We start from the raw sequence: 19,605 nt of genomic DNA on the forward strand, positions 1-19,605 counted from the left end.
ATCGCTTGTTAAAAAATGTACCTAGTCTCTAGAGTCCCTATCCAAATATCTATGGATCTCTGGGGTTGAAGCTACTGCCCTTTCCTATGGACCTATCTGCTTTTGATCTAAATCTATAGAAAACTGTATTTGATTTCAGGTCAGTATAAATGTCCTGTTATGTTCTTCTGTGTCAGCAAGGCCCTTGCAATCTTCCAACACTTCTGGGATTTTAAACTTAACCGTTAGGTTAAACTAAACACCCTAATCCTTGACGGTAATGCTAACCTATTGTTACCCAGAAACTAAGCTCTTCTTGTTTTGTATATTCATCTTATCCTGTGTTGGAAATAGTTGAGCCTAATAGTAAGTGCTCTGCACTGCAAGATACTACTCATACCTATTAGCATGAATACTTACCGACATGTAAGCATATCGGATTGGTACAAGGTGGGATGACTCTCTTTATTATTTCTTGAAAAACAAGAAGGAAACTTGATTTTTAATAAAAATTAGGTTTTAAATGTTTTATCTTTTATATGAGATGTATTTTTAGGATCCTGCAAATCAAAGGGCAGTTACACACTCTGGTCACACTCTGCTAGATTTCTTTCGGACCAATCAAACGGGTTTATGATGTATATCCTTGTAGAGTGCTTTTGCCTTTGGTTCATCACAGAGCCCATTGTGTGGAACATAGATCAATCTGTTAAAGAAGCGTAAAGGTAACCTTCAGTCAATAGAACAAATACACTGCTCTAATGGAGTCTTTATTCTCACTCTAGTGGCTCATCAAATAATACAGATCAATAGGAAGACCAGCGGGTATAAGATATTAAAAGCCAATGAATTCAGAGCCAGAGATGACTGTGTGTCAAATGGGGAAAAAATATTTTGAATATGTAAATATATATATATTTTTTTACAGTATAGCACATTGTTACATGGCTGACACATAATGCTAACAGTATCAGCAAAGGAAAGCAAACCAAAAGTAGAATAAAACATTTTTGTTTAACAAGACACATGTAATGTATTCTTGTGACTTAAAAGAATTTTGGAAGGCCTACAAATGGCCAGATTGTTGTCAATCATTAATGACAAGGTTGCATTATGCTAAATAAGGAGTCGGATCTTGGGAGATCAACATTGACAGTCAGCCAAATGAAATTGTATGATCAGGCATGAAGGCAGTGTCTTGTTGCTAATGTTCGCATTTGATAGCCTGGCAACCTCCTCTTATGACCTGGTGCATGCAATAAAAGACAAATATATTTATACGATTATTTTTAATTATCAGTTTTGTGCTATTTTGCACAGAAAATTAAGCATTGTGCTTTACACCATTTACACATACCTGTATATGAGGAAGATTGTGAAATCTGAGCATAACACTTTCATGTTATGATGAGTCAGCAGCAGACACGAATCATTGGGCAAGGTAGAACGCTCTGAGAGTTATGTAATATTTGACTATTTTTTTTTCAAGGACCATTTACCAAGCAATTTAGTAGTCACACTATGACCACTGTAGCAGGGCCAACTTTTAAATTTAGGCAGACAGAAGGTACACTGAGGAAGAAAAGCTTGGCAGTAATGTTAAACTGTCAAGGTCTATAAAGTTTCATGCCAGCCTACACATAAACCAGAGATTAGGAACTCTTTAAGCAGCAAGGCTGGAGAAAACGACAGGGTATAATAATTACAACCTAAGTTCTTTCTTGTTACCAACTGAGTTGTGTTTCATGACCTCAAAACAAAATTCTTCATATATATATATATATATATATATATATATATATATACTTTAATCTATTTATTTATATGCCTACATACAAAGCAATATGTGGTAATGTGTGTGCATGTGACAGTGTTACATTCCAGCCAACCAAGATGGACGAAAGTCAAAAGCGGAAATAAACTGGAAGAGGAAGAAGATGGTAGCATTCTGTGTAGGAACAAGGACTGGTTTAGCTGTTTAAATAATTGGTCCTATAGTAAGTATAATAAGTAAGGAAGTGCTTGCAAAAACTTGTGCATGTATAGTAATAAAACATTCATGCAACAAGCTTTACGTGTATGTATATTACCCACAACAAAAACTAAAACCTAGAACAGTGTTTCTCAACCAGGGTTCAGTGGAACCCTTGAGTTCCTCCACAGGTTTTTAGGGGTTCCTTCAGCATTGAGCACTTTGTAATTCTCAGGTCTGTTGCAGATACCAATGATCTTTTTGGATATCTGTAAATTTGGCAGCCTTCGCACTGGCTAAGAATGTAGGAGGTATTCTTCCCACTGACCACCATAGTATGTGTTGTGAGCTGTGAATATATCATTTTAGCTGGGTAACCCCAAAGATCTAACAGTTATTTCAAGGAGTCCCCCATTTTAAAAGGTTTTGAAACACTGACCTGGAGTGTGTACAATGGTCTCCTGATGTCATTTAGTAATAAGCCTTATAGGAATACAGCAGGGTGTCTCCCTCTTCTCCGTCTTCTTCGTCTTCTTCGTCTTCTCCGTCTTCTTCTCTTCTTCGTCTTTTTCCATCCCCACTCCAAAGAATAAATTCCATCCCATATTTTTTCTTTTCAGAGCTTGGACTGAAACTCAGATTTTTTACGAATCCAATTTCTGATTTGACATTACTATACCTATCATTGAATGTATTTCCTGAATAATGATAGGAGCATAGTTGGGTGGAGCTCTTATCATTGTGTTCACTATGATTCAACCCAGCAAGGGAACAGCTGGGGATATCTGCCATGGCTGCACCCTTCTTGATTGGCTACACAGTGGGCCTGATTTTTTAAAGCTCTCCAAGGCTGGAGAGGATACACTTTCATCTGTAAAACTGGGTGACCCAGCAAACCTAGAATTGATTACTTCAAAGCCATTTGCTAGCAAATGTTTGAATCCTGGACCAGATCCATTCCAGGTTTGCTGGATCACCCATCTTCACTGGTGAAAGTGTATCCTCTCCAGCCTTGGAGAGTTTTAATAAATCAGACCCAGTAACAGGAGCACCTACCACAAATGAGGAGCTCCTGTGAGTGCATTCAGTGACAGCTAGGATTGTGGTGGGTCAATTTATTTAGACATTGCTGGACTTTACAAAGGTATTTTTAGTGAAAAAATAATATTATCAGTTTTTTTTTTCTGTTGTGTTATTGTTGTATTGTAAGATATAAATATCCAGTCTTTTAATGGATAGGAGATGGCACATACAGTCATTTTCTATTTGTGAAGGTCCTACAACTAATAAATCTTATCAAAGGGTACATAGTACACCTTCCCAGAAATGGTTCATTAATTGCTAGAGAGAGAAAGACAACAAAAAGTAGGGTTTTAGGCAAGTGTGTATTAATGATAGCTTCTCATAATACAAAACAAATATTATTACTGATTCACATCCAACTTGAATCAGACTATCTTACAAGCACTACTATAAATATTTTTCTACTTTTCCTATTTTGACATTGGTCTTGTACCTTACACCGTACACATAGCAATTGATTTATTTCAACAACAATATTGTATATTTATTATGTTGCTACATAGTCCTTATATTTCTTTGTAATACTACATAATAATACTACAGCCTTAAAGAGCTTTCATAAAGCAGGGTCTTGCATATTTGTAACTCATACCCTATGTTTACAATGTATTTAGATGTTGTCAAGAGTGTACTAAATGCTTTGGCGAAACGCGTCGGGTATATCAGACTTACCTATGCGATACTACAATTGCGATTCTGAGCACATATTTTGACAGATGTTTGATGTCTAGTGCCTATATGGTCCATGTATGTGAAAACTCTGATTTAAGTTGGATGTGAATCAGTAATAATTTTGTTTTGTATTATGAGAAGCTATCATTAATACAATACAACACTTGTCTTAAACCCTACTCTTTTTTGTCTTTCTCTCTATATATATTATCCAGGGTTGGCAAAAAAACGCCTCTACAAGGCAATCAACTCATAAAACCACTACACATATATTTTCTGTTTTTCAAAATTAATTGCTAGAAATAACAATGCCACAGAATAGAAAAATAGCATATTTATTATTCCTTACTTATAGTTACCTTTGTAGGGTCCAGTGATGTCCATATATGCAGTCCTACAACAACCCTATGACAGGAACTCCACCCAGCTGAGGACACCCATTCCAAGCTGCCTCCCTGCTGGATTGGTCTAACAGTGAACACAATGACAGGAACTCCTCCCAGCTGCTATGTGTCCAAAACTGTTAATGGTGGGGGAGCACAAGGCAGGCAGCCTAGAGAAATAAAATATGTAATCCAGCCCTGAAGATAATGTATATGTGGTAAACAGTAACAAACTAATCCATACAGCAGAATGTTTAGTGGGCTGAAAAACTTGATTGTTAAACAAGTGTACATTCAACACAGACAGGAACATACCTTACCAATACCTTATGCTTATACTTCCAAAGTTAAAGCTTTGGTTAAAAGTAGTGACTGGCTTACAGCCTATTAATTGTTATTATTGCTCAATAGGCTTCACAAAGGACTGCTTTCATATTAAAAATTCTATTTTTATTAATGTTCCTGAGAGAACCACTGTTAGTTTTCAATGTCTTCTTTACAAGCCAGCACTGTGCTAACATCTTGTCATGATACAGATTCCATTTGGCAATGACTTACTTAGGAAAAACACTCTTTCCTCCTCTGATATCTGGGATTTTTTTCTGCATACTGCAAGGCTGTTTTTTTTGTGTATACTGGCAGCAACTCCTAATCACCCAGGCGAGTAACTCATTTGAACAGCTGTAAATGTGACCCTTAGGCCATGATGGAATCATACTGCGAGGAGGGGTTATTCTCTGCATCCTGTGCTGGTCAGAAAATGTAACTCCTGTACTCTGCCTGAGTATACAGAAGCTTGGATATAAAAAGCATATTAAAATATAATGTAAGAGTAAACCCAATCTCTAAATTATCACAGAAGCTTTAACATGCAATGTTATTTCAATAAAAATGACTTCTGCTTTGTAACGCCTTTACATGGGCTTCTTATGGAAACCGCAAATGGCCATTTCAACAACCATTATGAAAGCATGGGTGAGTTTTGGCACCATTCTGTAAGGGTCTAGTTTCAGATGCTTCAATCAACAGGACACGATGAAAGGAAACACACACCCTTTATATATCTAGAGCCAACTTTGTTACAGATATGAATTTATGAATATACAAGCATACATGTTTTTTTTTTGTAAACTTACCCTTACCCTTAAACTTAAAAGTCCCCTAAATACTTGAATATCTGTATATCTTTGAAAAGTCCGGTTACTTTTGTTAATGTCCCTCTAAATAAAGATAAAATCTTTTGTTTACTAATTAATTAATATTAACCACCCGACCGTTAAACCTGACCTTGGTTATACAAAATATGTAATTGGTAAATTCAAACTCTCATTTTGTATTGGATTGAATACAAACTCCTGTATCCAATACAAAATAATATAAAATAAATACAAAGTATATAACTGGTAAATTCAAATGCTCATTTTGTATTGGATTGAATACAAAGTCCTGTATCCAATACAAAATAATACAAAATATATTTATGTGGTTTTGTCTATAGGTATGTGATGTTGGACTCTGTTTTAAAATTTACCAGACTAGGGAAGTGTTTTAGAAAAATATACTACTATACAGTATACCGAATTATCACATTTTCAGTATTTTTCATTTATTTATATATTCTTGTTTAAGCTGATTTTTGTGTCTTTTATTTAATTTTATTAAAAGTAATTTTTTTTTTTTTTACATGATTGTGTGTTTTAAACATTTTTTATATTCATGATATCTACTAGAACCCTGTTCGGACATATTTCTGTAAGTTACAGGTCTACAATTTAAAAAAAAAAAAATTTCATGAAAAACTGTAACGCTTTTGGTACAGAAATCTAGACATCAGTGTAACACCCAGGTGGTTAAAGTACAACTATGAGAAAGTAGTTTTTTTCTTGATAAATAGGGTGTCTTGTTCTTTTTCCTTTTTGCTTTGTATAAGGTTTTGTCCCATTTGTAAATCATTTCATTTTTTGCCTTAGCACAGTATTAAACCGCATTGCATGTGCCAAGACATTAACAAGCCCCAGGCGACAATATCTAAAGCAGCCATAAAGCTTCTTTAGCTGTTAGTCAACATACTAAGTCTGAATATGTGCTAAAGTATGACTGCTTCTTCATCCCTAACCTGGTATTCCTTCACAAGTATATTAAGCAGGCAGATAAATATTCTTATATATACTAAAATTGTCCATACCTGCCTAAATTACAGTAGCACTTTTTACAACTCTCCTCTTTGCTGGTGGTTTCTGGATTTTGTCACAAAATCATCATCCTTAAAAGCACAGTCTTCTCAGACTGTCAAATTCACTGGGTTATCCAATAATCACATAAGATGATCATAAACAATGTACGTTAGAGGGACTATTAAATTGTGCTAGTTACTTGTGCTTAATGGAAAAAGCAGTAGATAGCTTAGATTGGCCATTCTCAACCAGGATTCTGGAAGCCTAGGTTTCCTCCAGAGGCTGCTCAGGATTTTTTAAGCTCTGGTTGACTGGTCTCCCATCCGATGGTGTCTGAATCCAAAGCCACTTGTAAGATATTTTCAGCCGTTTGTAGGGTTTCCAGTCACCATTGAGGACATTTTCACCACTGACAACAAGTGAATTTGTTTTATTGAGGGTTCCCCAAGTAAAAAAAGTGGGTTCCTTAAAAAAGCTAAAAAACTTTGAAAGTCCATCTATCAAAATGATTTTGGATTACAGTACTCTTAGTACTTACTACTCAGTACCCAATAATATGGTGTTTTTAACATTTGCAATGCATGCATTTTTCTAACACAAAGAGCTCTTCCTCCTTAATAGGATATAACAGACAATATGCTCAAAACAATACTGTACTGTAAAAGAGGAGATAATATTGTTTTTTGCACAGATAACATTACTTTAAGACAAAAAAAGTTAGGATAACTACAAATGCAAAAATTAGTTGGAGAACGGGATTGTATCTTGTCATGTCAGACTGTACTGCCTCTTCAAAGCTAATAACGCACTGTCCCTCCCCAGTCTGGGAAAGTTAAACTCAGATCCTCAAAGGAATACATGAGCTGCTTTCAGGGTTTATTAGGCTTTAGCATTACTTGAACCTCCAATGAATTCCACATAAACAAGGTTATAGGTGAATAGAGAACATGATATTTTTGCAATGACCATGGCACAGGGGTAGACATTAAACCCTAATCAAAATCTAAGCATTGAAAAAGGTTTTACTCATGAGGTTTAACTCCTATCTATCACAAAGCAAACATTTCAGCTTTAAGAATGCTTACTGTTCAACTTCAAGATCCACCTTTTGTCACTCATACTATTTTAATTGCTACCACTGATATTAATATTACTAAAAACAGTATTTATATGGCGCCAACATATTACACAGTGCTGTACATTAAATTATATCATTATTGTGTCTCATTATAAAGAGATTTTCAGTAATTACACGTCACTTGTTTTACTGAATTTAAAAGTTATGCTATTTGGATTGCATAATGTATGAGCTGTCATGAAATTTGCCTTGGGTCTAAGATGAGCATCATTCACACAAAGTAAATGATGTAAAATATTGATGAAATATGCTGAGATAAACATGGCAGTAATATCATGGAAAAAGTAAGTATTAAGGGAGAGCTGTTGTAGCTGTAGAAAAAGTTAAATTATCTCACGGGTCATAACATTTTGCTTGAAATTATCTAAATTCTCCATTTGCTATAAACTACTTTCTCCTATATTTCAAGGCACATGGCGGCTAGCCTGATGAGACCTTATTTCCAATGCACATATGGATGGCATGGTCAAAACTTGCTAAAACAAAATAAAAGCATAGACCAATCCTGCTTTGTTTCAACATTTCATGATACTGGTGGTGGATATTTTTTGGCACAATTTGGGCCTCTTAATACCAACCGAACACTGTTTAAATACCACATCCTATCTTAGTATGTTGCTAACCATGTCCATTTCATCCCCTTATGACCGCAGTATGCCAAGCAGAAAGACAATGACAATTAATTCACTGTATTCAAATGGCCACCACATTCTCCAGATCTCAATCCAATAGAACTCTTCTGGGATCTGACAAGTCTGCAGGAACTAATGTTAATATAGACCAATAATCCATGAGGAATGTTTCCAGCACATAAGTAAATCTATGGCAAAAACAATATTGCAGTTCTGAAATCAAAAGTGTGTCTTGGTACTAGCTTAAGGTACCTAATAAAGTGTCCAGTGAGTGTATCAGAATAGACAGTATAAAGTTTGTAACCCTAACTTTTTATTGATAAAGCCATCTGATAATTTCCACACCATAGGTATGCGTTCTTTATTGCATAATCTTTCCAAAGGGCACTCATATCACATTTGCTTGAGGCTTTGCTGGATATTTCAAGTCTTCACTTCTAGATAACTTCTAACTGTGAGGAAACATGGACTACAGAAAACTATATTTTTTTTAAAGAGGACTGGTTCGATTGTCTACAGGAACCCACACAAACCTACTAATACTCTCCAACTCAATAAATGCCAACAACCAAAAATTTTTGTTCAAACTGCTAGACCCTAAAATTAAGTCCTAATTTAACATTTCAGTTATTTTAGGTAAACTCTACACACTGACAACAGGAAAACTGAGGCTGGCAGGGTTCTATATTAGCAAGTCAGCTGGGTAAATAAAATTAGGTATAGTTGTTCTAAATATTCAAACAAAAATAGCTGACCTTATGTTCTTGGAGCATTGCTGAAATGGAAGCTATTGCTGGCTAGGAATTCTACAGGCAGCAGGTGAGACAATGATAAATAATATTTTAATTAAACTGCATGAAATGTTGAGGCTACCACTACTGACCTTTTATTTTAAGGCTTCTTGTTGCTTGCCTATACTGTATGCTGAACCTTGGCTTTAGTACTTTGTTAATTACGTGAAAGCAAATACAACCTTTAGAAAACTCCACAATGTCTTTATCTAAACCCAAACATCAATATCAGTACAGGCATAACCACCTAAATATGGCAATAAGGTAAAGCAGGTTATTGCAAGTGACAATATAGGCACAGTTGACAGTGAAAAAATAACCCAGGCCATTACATGCAAAATACATTTAGGTTAGGAAGGTCTATTCTGTTCATTACATGGAGAACAATATTTGTCCAGAAAAAAGCAGGGATTATTTTTTTTTAATTCTCCAAAAAGCACAATACACTGGGCGATGGGCGATTACTGTGATGCAGTTCTGATTCTATAACATTCAATAAGTAAAGGTATTTAGATGATCTTGCTAGAGAGGAAGACATACAAATATGTCTTCAGCTGCATGGTACATGAGCCACATACAGTATAGCCTTTAAATCCACAAGGAAGCAACCGTACTACACAGGGCTGGATTTATTTTTCCTGCCCTCCCCTAAATTACCAGTCTTAATGTTACATTAAGTAACTCAGACACCATAAGCATACAAGGATTGACAATGTGGAGAGGCTGATGGAGTTGGTTTGCTTATCTTACTTCACCAAGAACTGACTAAAGCTATCTAGTATTTCTAGGTGCATGGAGTCAGATTTGGTAAAATATAACTACATGCTATATTAGTTCACATAACATAACACATACATTACTTCATTCATAACAATATAAAAACAGTGCAGTGACATCAACAATGAGCAACTGGTTGGATTGCCGTACTAGGCCAAGTGGCACTCTAGAACCATGTATACTGTTGGAATACCATGGAATATTTTGGTCGTGCAGAAGTTAAGTACTGCTACATTTGCAGCACTAAAGTCCCAGATTCAAATCTTGCACTGGACACTGTCTGTATAGAGTTTGTATGTTCTTTCTTGCTTTTTCCCAAATCCCAAACACATCTTTGCAGGTTATTCAGTTCCCCCCAAAAAAATTGATCTAAAGCTGCATACGCACGTGCAATAAAAGTCATTGGAAAGGATCTTCCACAATCCTTTCCAACGACTAATATTGCACAATGCATGAACGAGTGCTGTACATACAGCACAGTTCTGCTTTATGAAGAGGGGAGGGGAGAATGACGGAGCGACACCCTGCTGCGCGCTCTCCTGCTTTCCTTGCATTAGGATCGTTAGTCGTCCATCGTCCGTGGATCCGGCAGGATGGTCGTTCGGACGATGGACAACTGGCACGGTACACACGCCAGATTCTTGCCCGAAATCGGCCCTGAGCCAATTATCAGGCGAGAACCGTTGGAGGTGTGTACGTAGCTTTAGACTGTGTTGACAATGACTACAGTAAGGACATTAGACTGTGAGATCTTCTAAGGAAAAATTAGCTACATGACTATGGGCTCTGTATGGCGCTGAGTAATATGTTGATGTCAATTTCCATGATTGTTTAGAAATAAATATACAAGGAACAAAATAAACAATATCATAAAGAGAACATGTGAGTTCTGCAGCCCAATGGACTGACAATCTGCCCCATCACACTGGAGTAGCAAAGCTTCACAATATACACGATGATGCACATGAATAATCAACAGTACTAACACATGGTCACACTTATTATTAATCATGCAAGGCATTAGGACCGGCACAGAATTTTGTATACAGTCTCTAAATTTCTGGCTCTAAATTTATTATTGTGGGATGATCATAGAGTTATATAAATGAAAGTTAGATAGTTTTTCTCTTCTGGTCTATTATGTTACAAAACTAACTGCTGGGTCAGCGCTGCCAACTTTCTGTTGACTGAACGATGATTATAACCACAGCCATAATTATGGGCCCAGTGCAGACACAAGAATGAAAACTGTGTCTTTATATGGTGAAAAGTCTGTAAACACAATTAAAGTTTAAAGTCCAACTGTCTGTTTATCCCATCTCATTCTTAGATCAGGCATGCAAATCCACACTGTACATTGTGCAATAACTAATTATTATAATGATGCAGTGTACTGTTACCTATCCATGCAGTACAGCCTGATTTTACAGCACTTAGAAAAACCAAATGTTTATTATGAGGAATGTACAAGATTGCCAGACTGTTTCATAACTGTTGGCTTCACAGGCATATTAGTGATTCAGCATTTGGACTGAATCCTTAAGGTTTTCAGTGGTGTATGGGGTTTAGTTAGAAGACAAAAAGAAGCTTAAAGTGAACCTGAACTCTGCATGTATTTTTTTTTAGATAAAATGTATTTGTATGTCTTCCTCTCCAGCATGATCATCTAAAAACCTTTAATTATTTAGTGTCTCTGCAAATTTCCATTCCTGCCAGTCTGCAGGCAGGAAGTGAAATTCGATAGAGTTATGTAGCTGCATGGGCTTTAGAGGGGAACATACAAATATATTTAATTAAGAAGGAAAACAGAGTTGATGTACAGAATCATATTGTATATTTTAATAATTGGTTTTGGAGATAGGAAGTGACTACATATGTAAAATTGAAGGGGGTCCAATGATGCTTTTTAATTAACTGTACCCCAGGCAGATTGACAATATCTGTCAAAGCCATCTTGTAATGTTTGCTTATCACTGCCTATTATAGCTAAAATTGTTTTAGATGTTTATGTAACTTTTGCCATTTTTACAGTTTAATTACTACATGAGGAAAAAAGGGAAATATTCTTTGATTCTGTTACAGTGCCTGCCTTCACTATTTGAAATGGTAATAGTCATATCCTTACTGAATATCCTTATTATGTAACTCTACCATATGAACAACCAAATCCAATTGCACATATTACAAAGAGAATTGTGTGCCCATCGGGGATGCAGTTTAAAGGAAATGAAAGAATTTTAAAATAGGAAATAAAGTGTTTTTTTCTGCGGTTTTCATCCATTTAAATTACCCTGCAAACTTTGAATTCTTGTGCTTGTTAGAAAACATTCCTAAGACATACAAGGATATTTGTTAGGTATAAACAGTGCTGTCCACTAACCCTATCCAAAATTATTATTAGATTGGTGAGCTGATTCACCTTCTAGTGACTTTGAAAGTATTTCCTCGGGACTCTTGCTACAAAAACATTCAATCATTAAGTGCTTGAACTTTGCCTGAGCAAAATGATCTGGGGAGTCAGTTTAAATGTGCAAAAGATAGAGATAAAGCATAACTTTATCATCCATTGGATTCCTTATGGTGCATTGACATTGGCTTATGTGGCAGATGATAGTGTTAAATAAATGCAAATTCAAAATGATTGCCAATGACATCTTCTTTCTTTTTGAAACCTTTTGGAAAAACTTAGAAAATCCCTAGCTAAACGTAATAAGTTTGGAACCATAAGCACCCCCAAAGTACAGATTTAGAATGGACACCAACAATTAAGGGTATAACTTTTTCTTATAAATGGTTATATTTGTTACCAAGTACTTTACATGGGCAATGTGGAACATACGATAAAACAAAACACCAAGGATGTACTTCTTCCATATAGTTGTCTCCCAACCATATCATAGCAGTAGTATTCTGGGGACCTCTTCTTTAGCTAAATGACACAAGTATAATAAGAAATGGCCTTATTTTCTCATATTATCTGTGCTAACCTATACTGGAAACTAATGTTTATTCCAGTCTTCAATAACAATGACTTCATCTGGAGAACATCCAACAAACTGTTTTCACACAGGGAAACATTTTACTTTGCTTCACTCAGAAAAGTGTCTGCACAAGGATACTTCATCTATATCCAACTAAAACATCTTTTTTACTCCATGTACTGGCTACTCACAAAATGCATCTGCTATGATTTTAAACATGATAAATATGATTGATTACAGATAAAAACACATCGTAGATGAAAAAAAAGAACCTTTGTTAAATAAATTAGTCCATATTTTTATTTTCTTTAACAGATCTCTGATTGATATTCAATATGTTTTTCTCTATGCACACACATGCCCATGAAAACACAACCACAGCCAGCTCATTTATTTCTAAATTCTACATTCCAGCAAAGCACGCGGCTTCAACTGTACTTTGGCTCAGTAGGCACAAATGCAATATCATGTGTGGCCATGGGTAAATGTGAATGTCTAGCTGGCCTTTTATGATGGACAATTAAAAATGTGTATGGTTGTCCACTGTCAACAAAAGTAAATGGTGCTGAATAGGAGCAGAAGTCAGGATAGGTAGGAGCATGTCAGATTTCTTGAATATGTTGCAATTATTGAGGCAGCCAGGCAAACCACAATGGCTAACAATAAATCTTCAATCCAACAAATCTAACAAAATAATTATTTTACATCCATGCTACTGGTATGCTAGAATTCTCTGATATTGAATATTAATAAATCAGCCTTGGTGTGTCTTGCCTGCTACTGGTTCCTCGTCTGGTAGGTATCTCATGTAACCTATTTGGAGCTGTATACCTGAAGGTGACAAGGTACCATATACATCAGGGAAATCTCAGATGAAAAAAAAGGAGCTGACATTGCTGAACTCCTTATGGTAATACTAGACGTCCTGAAGTTTACGAAAACAATACCTTTGAAGTTACTGACCCAGAACAAGCAACACGATCTTCATACTTGTTTAACATCAGTGCCACCGATATACTGTCACATTTCATGTTGTTTTTTTTTTTTTTAGCAATGCATGTAATTTTACCAGCGTGCTCTTCTTTGCAGCCATGAATAATTGAAAGCAAAGGATTATCTGTACTTTCTAATGATTCCAAATAACCATAAAACATTTGATAGCCACAGGCCATGTCATCATGGGCTATACTGTAAATGACATCAAATATTTATTTACACCCGGTAAGCAAGTTGTTTTATTTGTATTTTTATTATTTTAGGACATGATCAGGCTCAGGGTAGGAAAAACTTGACGATTGCTCAGTCCACTGTTTGTAAATCAACCTCAGTGGGAGCAAGGCCTAGTTTAAACTAGGAAAGCCCTTTGCATGGCAGAGAAAAGGTAAAAAATAATATCAAATGGCCATCAATATATATACTGTATATATATATATATATATATATATTTATATATATATATACTGTATATATTTATATATATATAAATATATATATATATTATTGCCTACTCACTTTTCATTGATTCTGGTGTATTTGCATGAATTATTTAGAGTCCAAAAGTGAATGCTAAAGAAATGTGAGTGCCATATTACAAAAATTAGCAGGAAAAGAACAGAAATTATCTACATTTGATGCATGATAAATTAGAACTTAAAGAAACTCAGTGTACAAAGTTACTACATGGCAAGACGAATGAACTCCTGTTCTTACACACACGCAGGCAAGATGACCCAAAGTCCTACACCTGAAAGAAGACCTGCCAAAGATTTTGGCACCAGTGATGAAGCTGGAGGATGTCCCATCACACAAAAACATCTCATCCACTTGCAATGGAATATTTAGTTAGCAAAGTCACAGTGCCCTGTTGTTTACAAATCCATTAAAGACAGTAAAATACACACGTTCAATATCTAGTTTTTTTGCCTTCTTTAATACAAATCAGTTACTTTATACACACCACCGCTTTATACAGACTTTCCACCCAATGTCAGGTAGACAATGTAGTAGTATTTTCAAGAAGAAGGTAGAAAGTAAGACAGTGCTAGAGAGGAGGTGAGTTTAGCAGCCTGAGCTCCTTTTAATTTTGTTCTTTTTTGCCCAAGCTGGCTTTGTGCTCCAAGTCTTACTGTACTTCTACAAAGTTAGGAAATGTCAGACTGTACAGTTAATTATCCAAACCCCCAAAATATGGTGAAATCTCCACCCAATTTTCCACTGTTTCCTTCAAATGAGTGTTTATATCTGATTTAATGACCAATTAGTTATATGAAGACTATTCCAAACAACTGCATAACCTTGCTCTCTTCCATGTCTTTGCCCATCATCAATACTTTACTGTTCTCACATAGCTGGTGTTGGAAAAAGATCCTGTGTTTAAAATGAGGGAAGCAAGCCAAGTTCATGTAAGTTCATGTTAGCTATATATTAACTGAACTATATTAGCAGACAGCTGGGTCTGAAATTCCAGAATGAATGCAGACTGTTTACATTTTATACAGGTCAGCCTGCACGCAATTTCTTTAGTCAGCAAGGTAGGACTATATTGAATGTAATATACATTTGCAGACCGTCATAAAGCTAAAATAATTTAGATACATACAGTATATATAAGTATAATTCACAGATTCAGCAAAAATGAAGAAAACAGGTCACAATAATAAACTTTATATTACAATGTAATGGATTAAATTGCATGATAAAAAGCTGATGGAATTCTGCATTGTAAAGTTTTACTTTTACCTGAGTCTACAAACCATTACCCATTCTCAATATTACCACTTATATCTATATTTCAGCCATGCACATCAATTTAGCAATACCTTCTAGGAGAAAAATTGCAGTTCTGAGAGCACAAAGCTCTTTTTCCTACTTACTTTAATGCATGTTAAGCTTTTCATGTACAGATCTGCAGCATAATATACAAATGCTTTGTTGGCACCATGGTGCAACCATCCCCACTGACATTAAATTAAAACGATATACGAACCCGTAGAACTCATGTCTTTAAACTGGAACTTAAAAAAAACGTACCTACCTTTTATCAACAACAACCCTTGATTTGTCCACAAATCCAGTGAGTACTGCATTGGCTTGGCTCTCCTCTTCTTTCTGGCACTCACCAGAGCATTCAGCACCACCATCTTTTTTTTTTACCAAGGCTCTTACTTACGTAAAAAAAAGTTCGAAAAACGTGCAAATCTCAATGTGCATGCGTGAGATCCGCACTTTTTTTTAAATTATAGAAAAACCCAGAAGTAGCAACCCACAGCTTCCTGGGATTTATGACATTTGTACCCCAGGATCTTGCAAGTTTTTGCCCTCAGTCCTTACCACTGCAACGGTAAAAAAGAACTGACCTTGTTTGTAGGACTCATAAGTTAAGAACCATTCAAGCTGGTGATATCCAAGCAATTGGTATTCTCGGAAGTCAACAATATTAGCCCAGAAAAAGTAGTTTATATAAAATTCACATATAAAAAGTCAAAATGTATCTAAAGGGTCATTTAAAAGCAAAGTTAAAAAAATATTTAACAAAAATGTAGGCCTGTAGCTAAAGAAAACCTTCTATGATGTAGACACAAACTAGCCATTACACACCAATCCATGTTACATTAAATGTAAAATCTTATATAGGCTTGCACATGGTAATGCTATTTTGAGGGTTAGTTTTACCCCCTTTAAATCTGCAGTTTCTTCTTCCTTTTTATTATTTTTTATTATTATTCTCACATGTTTTTATTGCATCCAGCAACTGGAAGATCACAATGTACTTTGGTTGTCCTACCTAATTTCCATCTCACCAAGGACAACTTCTAAGGAAGCGATTTAGCTACATGTTTTTTAAGGAGTGGGGAAAATCAAAGTGACCAAAGAAAACCCACATGAGCATGGGGAGAACAGCACAGCAGATAGATGATCAGATGATTGGAAATAAACACTGTGCACTCCAAAAAATGTTTTTCTTTCAAACAAAGAGATTAGTTCCACTTCCACAAAAATGACTTGCCCTCTTTCTTGCAGTTCTGTAGAAATGTGTATTTTTATTGCAGGTGGCATAACCAAACTCTGCAATGCTGTAGAGTCACCCAACCTCTGCCATGCTTAGAATCTCAGACACTACATAGGTAGATCACGCCTGTCACAGACATTCGTATGATAAAAGTGTTTATTCTGGCATTTTTCTAAGCTTACCACTGTCATTAGGTTACCCAGGATGAACCGTTTAGATAAGACTGGCTTTTCTTTAGCTATGGCTTCAGAGATTACAGATGATAAATGTGTTGTAAATGTTATAGCTGTTAATGTTTGACTTTAATGTAAGCAATATATAATTACGTAAAAAACACACAAGGGTTGTATATAAGTCTCCTTGGCAGACAGCAAACATGTATATTGAATAAAGTATAAAGGGTGAGGAGGTTCATTTATAGCTGTAGGGGGTTTGATTAAGGTTGAATTCCAGGCAGATTGAAAGACATTAACATTCTCAATACATGATATGTTTATTTTTTAGCTGCAATTCAGTCTCCCTATACATACCATCTCTAAGCTGAGTAAAAAATGCCAAATGTCTTATTACTAGACATTGGAAGTCTATCTCCCCAATGGACTCTCTGACCGCTATTCCTGGATTAAACGAAGACCTAACAGCTAGGTTACGGGATCAGGTTGATAATTGTGCATCATTCTTGCCATTTTTGCACTTATATTTGCTATCTCACCATAACATATTCTGACACCTTGGTAATGACCCCTACTGTGAGTGACAAGATATTTATTTGTTAATGAATGTACCCCATATATTATGTTATTCCCAGGTTCTACTCTATTTCTCTTGTCTTTTTTGTGCCTGGTATTGTTCTTCTTTGTTTACAGACTTCTAAAATTGATGTTCTTAGTATATTTTGGTAATAATTTAGTTTTGTTTCAATATGTGATACTTGATGTACCAGGGTATACAACTATTATCATTTGTCATATTTTAACCTTCCTTTTTTTTACTGTCTGTAAATTCTCTAGTTGATGTTTTTGTAAAATAATAAAGTTTGAAAAAAAGAAGTACCTGAATTTGGCTTGGTATCAGCCTTGCAATTACTATACAGTAATACTCGGGTTGGAAGAGTGAGAGGCAGAGCTGAGAGCCAATCAGGCATGCTACGTGTAAATGTGATGACAAGACTCAAGCTTACAGGACCAGAACGAGCGATGACCTCATTGTCATTCTGATGTTTTAATCATTTAAGGCAGGGGTTGGCAAACTTTTTGGACAACTAGGTCATTTCATGAGGTCAAGAAGGCACACTAGGCCAGAAAAAACAAGGTGTCAAAGGAAAGTTTTTTTATTTAACAATACAGTACGATCAATGGGAACATGATGTTGCATGTTGTTAGAGACAGATACAATATCAGGTTCTAATGATGAGTTCAGCAACAGTCATTAAGGTGATTGTCAGTGAGCTGAGAGTGCAGCTTGTTCTTACAAAACTTCATCTTGGAGAACCACTGGTTGCACAAATAAGTGCTGCCAAACATTGCGATCACACGCTTGGCCCGGGCTAACAACATTGGAAACTGAGCATGTGGCAGCTGACGGTATAAGTCAATGAAAGTTTCTGTACGTGTGCGCATGCTTGGCATCAAAATGCCCCTTCAGATTCGACCCCTTGAAAGTGCTGTTGACGTCATTGCGCTTTGTCGACGCGTTGGACGAAGAAATATTCGTCAGACCATTCGGGGTTGAAAACACAACGTTTGAGGTCAACCTTGCGGAGACTAGTAGCTGCGCGTTGCTTCTGCTGCTTGGGGTTACTGTGCGGAAACTCGATAACGCGACAATTCAACCAGGCCGGATCCAACAATAAATAAATAGGGGGCATTAGGCCAGACTGGAATACTGGCTAGGCTGTATTTGGCCGAATTTGCCTACCTCTTATTTAGAGCAAAGTGACCGTTCCTTGGAAAATGGCTGTCTTGGCCCCTCCTCTGTAACCAGTATTGAAATGACTGGTGTCAGCAACTTAGGGGACCAGTGGCATAACTCCCCTGGCTGAACAGAACCCTTTTACATGGAAGGTCACTTGATACTATGTTTCTGGTATTGTCACTTTCTCCAGTTTCTCCTTATCTTCTTTTGTTTTAAACAAAAGCACTTTTGCTTACAGAACGCAAAAGTTTATGATGTAAACACACTGGGCCTGATTTATTAAAGCTTTCCAAGACAAGAGCAGAAACCCCATCATGAGTGAACTTGGGACCAGCAAACCTGGAATATATTCATATTCTACTAGTTGGCAAATGTTTTCAATCCTGGACCAGATCCATTCCAGGTTTGCTGGATAACCCAGGTTCTCCCATAGTCTGTCTTCTCAAGTCTTGGAGAACTTTGATAAATTAGGCCCCTAGTCATGACTTAGCTCTTCACCTTTACCCTGTACAATTCTATCTCTAAATTAATACAATATAATACAAAGATTGTATATAAAACCTGTGTTTTTAAAGCTTCAACAATAAATAAATAAATACCTTGACCCAGAACTGATAGGATTTCCCTTTACCTTATATCAAGGGTCAACTTACAAGATCCATGTTGATATTTTTTGCTGTTTTTTTTGTTAGCTAATCACTGTGAGGTGCTGTTATTTAGCTTTTTTTTCTATACATCTATAGATATTATTTTTTTAACTGACAAAACCTTTGTTGTTCCCAGACAAATGGTAACTCTCCCTTCTGCAAAATAAAGGCAATTTATTAATACAAGTTTTTCAGTGTTTCTCTCAATGATACCTGCAGCATGAATCACATTTAAAATGCCATTCCTGAACAATGAGATCATGAGGCTTTACCAAAGGTTTGTCCTTGGAGGGTGCCACACTCTATTAATCCTTCAAACTTGATGAGTGATGGTTGCATAATACTGGGCTTAGTCACTTCTGTACAGTAGGGAAAGTGAGCATTACAAGAAGAAATAAGCATGACACTTTTATAATTGTAAAGGAAGTATTTTTTTGCTTGGTCTTAGATTTT

General features: G+C 36.0%; 1 long non-coding RNA gene across 1 annotated transcript; it reads left to right on the forward strand.

The window, feature by feature from the left end:
* Positions 1-8,713: 8,713 nt before the first annotated feature.
* Positions 8,714-14,480, forward strand: LOC140339787 (uncharacterized). Its single transcript, XR_011922551.1, has 3 exons — positions 8,714-8,852; positions 13,672-13,803; positions 14,303-14,480. It is a non-coding gene; the product is annotated as an uncharacterized lncRNA (long non-coding RNA).
* The last annotated feature ends 5,125 nt before the right edge of the window (positions 14,481-19,605 follow it).

The sequence above is a fragment of the Pyxicephalus adspersus genome, chromosome 10 (genome assembly GCF_032062135.1).
Source record: "Pyxicephalus adspersus chromosome 10, UCB_Pads_2.0, whole genome shotgun sequence".
In the NCBI taxonomy this organism is placed as follows: Eukaryota; Metazoa; Chordata; class Amphibia; order Anura; family Pyxicephalidae; genus Pyxicephalus; species Pyxicephalus adspersus.